Source organism: Pteronotus mesoamericanus, unplaced genomic scaffold (genome assembly GCF_021234165.1).
Source record: "Pteronotus mesoamericanus isolate MK-2021 breed Mesoamerican mustached bat unplaced genomic scaffold, CSHL_Meso_final contig_24, whole genome shotgun sequence".
NCBI classification, from domain to species: Eukaryota; Metazoa; Chordata; class Mammalia; order Chiroptera; family Mormoopidae; genus Pteronotus; species Pteronotus mesoamericanus.
This window is the reverse complement of record NW_026555100.1, coordinates 29357393-29367575: the sequence shown is the minus strand read 5'-3', so window position 1 is coordinate 29367575 and position 10183 is coordinate 29357393. Positions and strand designations below refer to the sequence as shown.

At 41.7% G+C, this 10183-nt stretch overlaps 1 pseudogene; it reads left to right on the top strand.

The window, feature by feature from the left end:
* Window positions 1-270: 270 nt before the first annotated feature.
* On the top strand, window positions 271-523 carry LOC129069831 (cytochrome c oxidase subunit 6B1-like; annotated as a pseudogene).
* Window positions 524-10183: the final 9660 nt, after the last annotated feature.

Sequence of the window (10183 nt, the reverse complement as noted above, 5' to 3'; positions counted from 1 at the left end):
TGGCAAATTGCTGTCAATGATCCAACCTTATTTTTCACTCTTCCCCACATGTGCCTGCTGCTGTAGCCAGGACCATGCAAAGAGTGACAACCTTAACCTCCCACTCCAGGAGGTAACATAGTCCTCATAAGCCCCAAATCACTTTCACAAACCCCAAATATCTATACTTTATCACAACTCCTATTGTTCTCTAAATGATTAAATAAAAAGGGAGAGGTTTTTGCTGAGGGCTTCGAGTCTGCTTCAGGGGCCTCTTGAGGATTCAGCAGCATGGCAGAAGACATCAAGACCAAAATCAAGAACTTCCAGACTGCCCTGCTGACAGCCAATTTTCCTACCCAGAACCAGACCAGGAACTGCTGGCAGAACTATCTGGACTTCCACCACTGTGAGAAGGCAATGCCTGCATAGGGGGTGATGTCTCCATGTGCTAATGGTGGGTGTACAAGCCCCTCCGAGCTATATCCTGGTTTCAGCCTGGGATAACTGCTGGGCAGAAGGCACCTTTCCTGGGAAGGTCTGAACTGGCTGCACTCCACCCGTCCTCGGTCCTCTGTCCTCCCAGGGAGGTGAAGGGGGACCTGGGTACATCCTACCCTGGGATTCTGAATCATGGCTTAACTTATAATAAGTACTTTTTGAAAAGTGAAAAAAAAATAAATAAATATAGGGGGAGAGGCAAATTTCATGGCATTGCTTTACATCTAGGAGAACCACTCACCCATTCCATGCACCTTCATCCTGCGGGGAAGAGAGTGGAGGGTTGCAGAGGAGGTCTTCGCCAGTGGTATAAAACATGAATGTGAGCTTTTGGATCTCAGTGTCCAGCCAACTGGGACACCACCCTGTAAACTCCAGATAGATTATCATTTAGTACATTGAGCTGATACATTTGAGATTTGATTAAACCCTGTAGTACAATTCTTAGGCTTATTTCCAGAAGGACATCTGGCAGCAGAAACTAGAAACTGTGTGTTAGAGCTGGGAAAGAATGTTCCTGAACTTGACACCCAGATCCGGAAACAACAATCTCAGAGTTTCAGGAGCCTTCTCACAGTAAATGTCCTCCCATGCCATGCTGCTCTTGCTTCTAAGCACCTAGATTCTACTATTCTAGAACACTCAAACCTTTCCAACCTGATCAAGCAAACATTTCCCATCATTCAAAGCCATCTCTTCCCTAATGCCTTTCTCATGACTGTGGTTTCTCTGAGGCCCTACCATGCTCAGCATATTACTCTCTGAGTCTCTGGTTTACTAGATCTGTATTTTTGTAATATTCTTTTCCAAGAGATTATAATGATTAGTCTGGTCCAAAAACTTTCTTTCCATTCAAAGGAGACTCAAGAGGAAAGGAAAAAAGAGTGAACAAGCAGGAAAGAGACAGGGTTGGTCCCTTGTTTGCTATAGTTCTTTGGTGATTATAGGGAGGCCTTCTCCATTTGGATGAAAGTGGTCTTTCTAGGTCAAGTTCCTAATGTAGAAGGATCTCTGACTTCAGAGGGCAGAAGAATCACCCAGGTAGCTTGTTACAAATGTGGATTTCTAGGGATTGGCCCCAAAGGTCCTTGTCCAGTAAGTCTGGTGAGGCCCAGGAATATGCATTTGTAACAAGCTCCTTCAGGTCATTGGGATGTTGCTTATCTGTAGACACTTGCATGATGAAAAGTAAGGGACCATTGTCCACTTTTGCTTTTATCCTTGTATAAAAGGGTACTCTGTTTTAAGATGGGATAGTAGCATTCTCTTTTATCCAACAAACATTTACTTAGACCAAGCATCATACAAGACATAGGGAGTAGAGCCATAACAATATTTAGGACATACTTAACACTAAAAAATTATCTATTATTTATCCAAAATTCATACTTATTGGGCTTTCTATATTTTATCTGGCAGTGCTAGGTTGCAGGAGGTGGGAGGAGCTGTTGTAGGTTGGGTCCCCTGGCAAGCAGACTCTGAGATGGAGTTTAGTGTGTAGGATATTTCTTAGAAAGTGCCCTTGAGCCCTGGCTGATGTGGCTCAGTGGATTGGCCACTGGCCTGCAAACCAAAGGGTTGCCAGTTCAATTCCCAGCCTAGGGCACATGCCTGGGTTGCAGGCCAGGTCCCTAGTAGGGGACATGTGAGAGGCAAACTACATACTGATGTCTCTCCCTCTCTTTCTCCTTCCTTTCTGCTCTCTAAAAATAAATAAAAACTCTTTACAAGAAAAAAATATAAAAGAAAGTTCCCTTGAGATCAACACACGTGGAAGGGCTGGACTGGACTGAGAAAGAGGGTGAACTGAGATATAAACCCAACAGCAGCAACTAACCCTACAGGCTGCTATAGACCCAAAAGCATCAGAATTGTCCCATACTGAGGTGAAATATTGCTGGAACTTTATATTTCTGTTTCCATCCATCATCAACTATAAGCCACCCCAGGAAGGGTATGACCTGAGGCAAGGCAGCTTGCTGTAGCTGAGGCTGACACCTGAAAGTTCTGTGCTGACAACACTCCCAGAAGCCTGGAAAGTCCTTCCCTGAAGGGAGAACTGGGAATTCACCATCCCTGTGTCCACTACCAGAGCCTGAGATCTAGCAATAAGCCCAGTAGTTCCAGCCATTCACGTGTGGACATGAAAAAAATAATATGATCTTACTTGACATTTGAGAGACTGCAATACCTTAATATAGTGGTTACATTTGCTTAACAGGAAGCCTCTGGTTTACACATTGCCCTTGGCTTCTTTGAGCTGGTCTACAGTATGATATTTTTGTAGATAGCAACTTTCAAACACCTGTAGTCCAGCAAACAGAATTCTGAGAAGTGAATGAGTAATTCATAGTGAAATTTCTCAAGGTTTAAGGAGCAGAGCTGATGAAAAGCTGGGATCATTGGCTAATCACAGGGTGATGAACCCTCTTCATTTCTATGACCCATATGAGTAGTAAAGCATGACCAGTTTACCCAACACTGTCTCAAGGTAACCCTGTCTCCCATTCTCTATCCATTCATTCATTCAGCCAAGTACTATGACCTTGTCCATAGAAACAAGGACTCTTATTCCTCACATAGAATCTCTGAGAGCTTCCCATTAGTACAATTTGAGTAAAGATGGAAAGGCTGTTCTTGTTACTTAATATGTTTAGGGTTTTTTTCTTTCACTTTTTTGTATCTTCCAATGCCTCATTTACTTTTCTTTGAGACAGGCATCACAGCCTCACTTTCCTTTACATCAATAATTTATTCACCAAAATAAAAAACCAAAACACTGGTTCCCATTGCAACTTCAAAGGTTAACAGCTCATCCAGGCCAGAGGCCAGAGGAATCTTTAGAAAACTATTTATGATAGAATCACCAAGTCTTCCAAGAAAAAAGAAAATATGCTTAAAACACTTAAAAACTTAACATTGTGAGAGGATATAAACACACATACACATATTTGGCTGATGGTGTAATGCGGGATTTTCTGCATTCTAGCATTTCATTACAGCATAGGAATGGGACAGAATTCCCTGAGAGAGGTACATACCATCACACCTTGCTAGGGGATGTGGGGCTAGAGAAAAGGACTGGGCCCCAGAAACAGTGAGATTAATATTTTTCTGCTATGAAGTTTCAAGGGGGCCTCTTGGGTCACAGAGCTCGAGTTCCTCATCTTTGTCAGACGAAAGAATGTTAAGGTTACCTGGGTTAATGATTACCAGATCTCTGATTTTATAGAGGAATACAGGCTTAGAGAAAGAGGGAGCAAAGCCAGAATTTATATAAAGTAGAGAAAGGAGTTGGGTGGCCACGAAAATGTACCACTCAGGTTTCCTACTGTGAAAGCAAAGTTGCCTGACTGGCCCCCAACTCCTGCCCTTGTAGATCCACTGTCACCATTGTGTTGATCTCTGCTTCCCAGGACTGCTTTCTCCAGTGACTGAGCATGGCAGAGACCAAAAGGCAAGCCCATTTCATCAAGAGAAGTATGACTTTGGCTTGAGGCCTTCACACCAACTTATCTGTGTCTTTTCCTCCCCAATCTGCCTTCTTCTCCAATTTTTAAAATTAAGTAGTCTTGTCTTTTTATTATTGAGTCATAAGAGTTCTTTACATATTTTAGATACAAGTTCTTGGTCTTGTGTATACTTTCCTATTACATGGATTGAATATTCCTTTTTAAAAAAATCTATTTATTTATTTTTTTTAGAGAGGAGGAGGGAGGGAGAAAGAGAAGGAGAAAAACATTGATGTGAGAGAGAAACATCAATCAGTTGTCTCTTGTATGCACCCAACCTGGGATGTGGCCAGCAACCCACGCATGTACCCTGACTGGAAATTGAACCTGTGACCTTTTGTTTTGCTAGATGACATCCAACCAACTAAGCCACACTGGACAGGGCTATCCATTTTTTGAAATGATGTATTTGAAAGAGCAGAAATTTATAATTTTGCCCTAGCTGATGAGGCCTGAGTGCTGGCCTGCGAACCAAAGGGTCGTGGTTCGATTCCCAGTGTAGGGCACATGCCTAGGTTGCAGGCCACGTCTCCAGTAGGGGAAGTACAAGATGCAACCACACATTGATGTTTCTCTCCCTCTCTTTTTCTCTCCCTTCCCTTCTCTAAAAATAGAAAAATAAATAAAATCCTTAAACAAATCTTGTTATTAAAAAAAAGTTTAATTTTGATAAATTCCAATTTATGTTTTGAGTTTTTGATGCCTAATCTAGGATATTTTTGCCTGTCCTACAGTCATAAATATTTTCTGCTATATTTTTCCCTACAAATTTTATACATTTTTTTAAATCCTCATCTGAGGACATATTTATTGAATTTTAAAGAGAGAGGACGAAGGGAGAGGGAGAGAGAAACAGAGAGACATTAATGTGAGAGAGAAACATTGATTGGTTGTCTCTTGTACATACCCCAACTGGGGATCAAACCCACAACTTAGGTATGTTACCTGACCAGGGATTGAACCCTTAACCTTTGGTGAATTGGATGATGCTTCAATCAAGTAAGCCACCAGGCCAGGGCAAATTTTTTATCTTTAAATTCAGCAGGTCCTTGAATAAAGGCATTTCATTTTACATTGTTTCATTCTGATGTTGATGAGATGCCATAGAAACTTAACTCTTGTTTATATTAATTAGCCTAGGGATAAGATTGGTTTCAAGGACCCACACCCATATCTTTTGCCCCACTTCTTTCCTCAGGCATGTCTCTTTGCTGTCTTTCTTCTAAGCTTTAAAGGTCCCCATGAGATTTGCAACCAAGGGAACAGCAAGCGTGGCAGTTTGTCCAGAGCTAACCCCCTGAACCTGTCTCTAAGGGGGCCTTCTTTTGCCCCTGTAACTTATTATCTGAGTCCACTGAGCCCAGCTGGCTCACTTCTTTTGCTTCTGTGACTTTCTTTCAAAAAGGTCGAGGCAGCCTGGCCTGGGCTCAACTCTTCCTTATGTCTGTTTCCAAAGGGCGAAGACAGCTCCACCTATGCTCCCTCCTGTTGCTTTAATAAATGTACTCTCAAGACCACCTGAACTCATATCATGAAATCTTTCTTGCATGATGTCAAGAACCCACACATTCCAGACCATGCTGGGGCAGACCTGTCTCAGTCCTGGCCCCTTTCTGGTGACAGTGGGAACCTTGATTTGTAGCAGTTTGGTCAGAAGTACTGGGACAACTTGGGACGTGAAAGTGGAATCTGCAGTGGGGTCAGTCTTGTGGGATTGATCCCTTAACTTGTAGTATCTGATGTTGACTCCAGGGAGATAGTGTCAGTACTGAATTGAACTGTAGGATACACAACTTGGTTGGCATGGGAATAAACCCACACTTGTAATGTCAGAGGTATTGTGAATGTGAGAGTAGAGGAGAAACAAGCTTTTCCTAGACAAGTCTATAGATCACTCTGGGAAGAATTGAATCTTAACAATATTGAATATCATATATATCTCCATTTTCAATTGTAGGTTTAAATATAAATATAAGTTTATTTTGTTTGTTTCATATGTCTTCTTCAGGAGTTCCAATTATCTGTATCCTTAATTTTCTGTCTTCCAATGCAATCATTTCTTTCCTCAATCTTTTTACTTCTTTATTTCATTTTTATTTGTGTTTATTTTCCTGTTACCGAACAAATGGTCCCATGGGAAGGAGTTGTGCCCAGATGCTATTACCAAAACAACGACACCCCCCTTCCCCAGGGTCCCTCGGTTGCAGATGCTTTACCCGCTGCCCTTGGAATTATGGCTCTGAATGGCAGAGTTTGGTGAAAAGGAAAGGAACTATTTATTCAAAAGTTATACAGATTTGATTAATGGCTAAATGTCACCCTTAAACCTCAAAAATTCCTTTAAAACAATCACCAGCACACACAGTCCTGCCTTCCCCGCTTTGCCCAGTTAGGCCAGTCAGGCCTGTCAAGGGTACTATGCTTCAGAAGAAAAAGAACAGAAGTCCGGGGCTCGGCTAGGCAGGCCTCTCATGGGTCTCAGCACCATCTACTGCATCGCTGTGATCTCCAGCTCTTAATCCATAACCATGTGGCACCTTCTCATGGCCCACTAGCAAGAGTCCTTTCTCCCCTCTTTCCTCCCACGTGGTCTTCACACTGTTCCCCAGAGTCTGTGTCCCTTTTCCTCTCCCACAGGCCCCTATCTCCCCTCTTCCCTCTCTAGTTACATTCTACATTAAGTCTTTTAAACCTTCCTGATTAGCTTTGGTGATATGCAAAATGACCCTTTTTGCATATGAGGAATAAAGCTATCCTGTCATTGACATGCAAAATGACTCTTAATGGCTCTGGTCAAGGCTCCCATCCCCCATGGCGGCCTGCCCTGGGAAGAGGAGAATATATTTTTCTTGGACACCCCAATCTCCATGCCCCTTCACAAATACCCTTTGGAGGGGGGGCCCTGGGCCCTGAATGTGCCCCGTTACATTCCTACCTTTCCTCAATACTCTTTAAAAATTTCATTGAACTCTGTTCTCTATTGGGTGCTTATAATTGAGCCTTAATTCCTAAGATGATTTTTCTTTTTTCTTCCTGAGTACTATTTATCAGTTTATCAATTATCTCTCTCTATGTATATGTCATGGAGAGTGTGGGGCACGGGCGCTTCTGGATCTGAGGGTTACTGTCTGGAGCCAGGTGAGGAGGGAGAGGGGCTCTGGATTCCGCAGATCCTGTCCTGGGGTTGTTACTGATGAGAGGAATAAACATGAGTCATCGTTAACACTTCTCTGTTTGCTAGAAGAGGGAACATGACTCTCCCCTCTAAGGGAGAAGTCTCCAAACCCACATGTCCAAAGGCTTTTATTGAGAACCATCTGTACAGGGGTATATAGCAAAGCTCATCAATCAATGTCTAAAGGCTATATTTACAGAAAACAGACAAAGATCATGGATAACAATTGAAGGAACACAAGAGATCTGCGTCAGGTCAGGGTCTATGAATAATGTAAATCTCCTTCCCAATATGAGCCAGTTATCATCACTTTTGAGGGAAGAACCAGCTTGTTTAGAGGAACTTACTTCTAGGCCTGATTGTCCTGGGGAACCGCCCAATCCAGTTTAGGGCTATACCTGCCTTTAGTATTGTTTCAAGCCTGAACCAAGTGGGTGGGGCAGAGCCACCAAGAGATAAGGAGACTTCTTTCAGATAGAATGAGGACTCTGGCCATGTCCAAGCCGAGCTGAGGGGTGCAGACCTTCTTGCCCTTTCTCTGTGTCCCCCCAAGTCCTTGTCCTGCTGCCCATACCAGCCGATGTCTGGCCTAGGTTGTCCCTCCTCTTGAGAGAACTTACCTGTCATCAACAACTGACCATCACAAGGCCAAGCAAGGTGATGTGAGGGAGGCAGGGGCGCAGCCCCTGCCAGGGGGACAGGTTTTATCTCCTTAGTGGTCTGTTTTCCCAAGGTCTCCTTGATTAGCTCCAGGCTTGGGGCCCTTCTGCCTGCTGGTGAGGTTACAGTCTCTGCCCCGGTGAGGCAGGGCACTTCCCAACAATAGATCTACCTATCTATTGCTTTGTTCACTTCTGTTCTTGAATTTGAATTTCCAGCAAAGGGTGTTTTTTCCTATTTCCAAATTCTTGTTTTAAGATATAATCCCATTTGGAATTTTGTGTTTTATAGTTGCTTATAGTTGTTGTTTGATAAGAATTTTTTCCAGCGAAGATGCTTTGATTCTCATTTTTTTCCTCCCTTATAGTATTTTTGTGTGGCTTTATGATGTTTCTTTTCATTTCATGGTTAGAATAATTTACCATTCCTAGTTCAAGATCACCCTCTTCTGTCAGCAGAGTGAAATACAGTTCCTTTAAAGGACGGTTTCATTTGTGTTTTAAGTTAGGAGGTAGACATCTTTTTTATGTTCTTTTTATTGTTTACCTATTCCAGTTTCATAATTGATGTTATCTTCTTTTATTTCCTTGAAGATTTTAGACAACTTTATTTTAAAGTTCTTTTTAGATTCTTTTTGTTTTTCTGTCACTTCAGGATAAAAATCTCTCCTTTGTAACTAAGTATGGTTTTTAACTTTTCCTGGAAAATTCATAGTGTGTGAGACTTCTCTTCCATACGTCTCTTATCTATGTAGCAGTTTCTTAGCTGTTTTAGCTTTGGTTTCTTGGGTTGACCAGCCTCAACCCATGCCATATGTTTGCAGCTCAGCTCAGAGCTCTCCATTTCTGGATGACAATTCTCCACAACTCACCTATCACAGACCAGAAGGGGACTCTGCTGTGGAGATTGGCCCTGAGCAAGTAGTGTATTTCTGCCACAATTCTAGATGCATGGATGGAGTTATATCACCCACTGTTCTTCGGTGGGAAGCCAGCTCAGGATCCTGTTATAGAAGTCATTTAGTTACAGCCCTCCTTACCCAGCTCCAATCCTACTTCTTGTCCCTGTGACTTTACATTTTGCTTATTATTTAAGCTCTTGGTTTGAGCTGCTGAGATGCCCTTCTTACATTTTGAAAGGAGCATATAAATATGTATTTTAATATCATATCTCATTCTTACAGATTTGGAGCACAGGAAAGAGTATGAGTGTATTTACCTTGCGACCTTTGTCCAGAAGTTTTCATTCCTTTTAAAAAGTAAGAATGACAATATGTATATGAACTCAAAGAAAATATCCTTTGATCCAGTAATTCTGCTCCTGAAAGTCTTACTTAAGGAAGTAGTACAAAAGGTAGGGGAAAAGCTTTATGCATAAAGATGCTCATGATAATTTTTGATTATAAAAATCTGCATATATTGGAAATATTTCCCAACAATAAGGAAATATTTTATAAATATAGCTACTCAATGTAATATTGTGCAGCTACTAAAAATAATAATTTACAAAGAATGTATGCAAGAGAAAAAATTGTCCTTAACCATTTTTTGTTGTTTTATACAAGTATGCTTGAAAAAAAGAAAGCATAGAGAGAATGAAGAATGGAAATAAACTGCACCGAAAAGCTAAAAATGGGTTTCTTGGTTATTTTTCTATTTATTATCTATATTTTCAAAATTTTATGTTAGGTGTATAAGCCATTTTTTTAACCAAAAAAACCCTGAATAAATGTGTTGTCAAGAAGCTAAGATCAATTGAAAAAACTGAATGACAGAGATGAAATTTTAAATAAGTATCCATTCTGTGATTATAGAGAATGGATTGGCATGCCACAAAATGATTGATTATAAAATATGGTCTGATAGGCCGCAAACCCCAGAGGAAGCTGATGTTATGGTATTATTCATTGTGATCAGATTGCTTTTCAGCATTAGGGCATAAGTAGCACCAGTTAGGGACACAGAGCAACGAGGCAGGACTAAGAGGGGATGGCAGATGGCCTGCAGGCAGCTGGCCAGGAGTCAGGCTTTGATGAGGGACAGGGCAAATTAGGGGATGGCACTGGGGGTCCTTGGCTGGAGGCATAATGGGAAACCAACATTTATTGACAGGTTGCTCAGTTTGTGCCAGGCACTGTTTGGACCCTGAAAATTCAGGTGGACACTCAACGTAGTTCTTGTGTTCATGAAACTTATAGACTAAGGCAGGGGTTGTCAAATTTTTCTTTGGACTAGGGCAGCTGGCAAACATTTTTGGTCATGTGCGGCTGGGCAGTCTCTGTCACAACTACTAGCTCTGCCACTATAGCGCAAAAGAAACCATAGACAAAAGTAAATTAATGGGTGTGGCTCTGTTC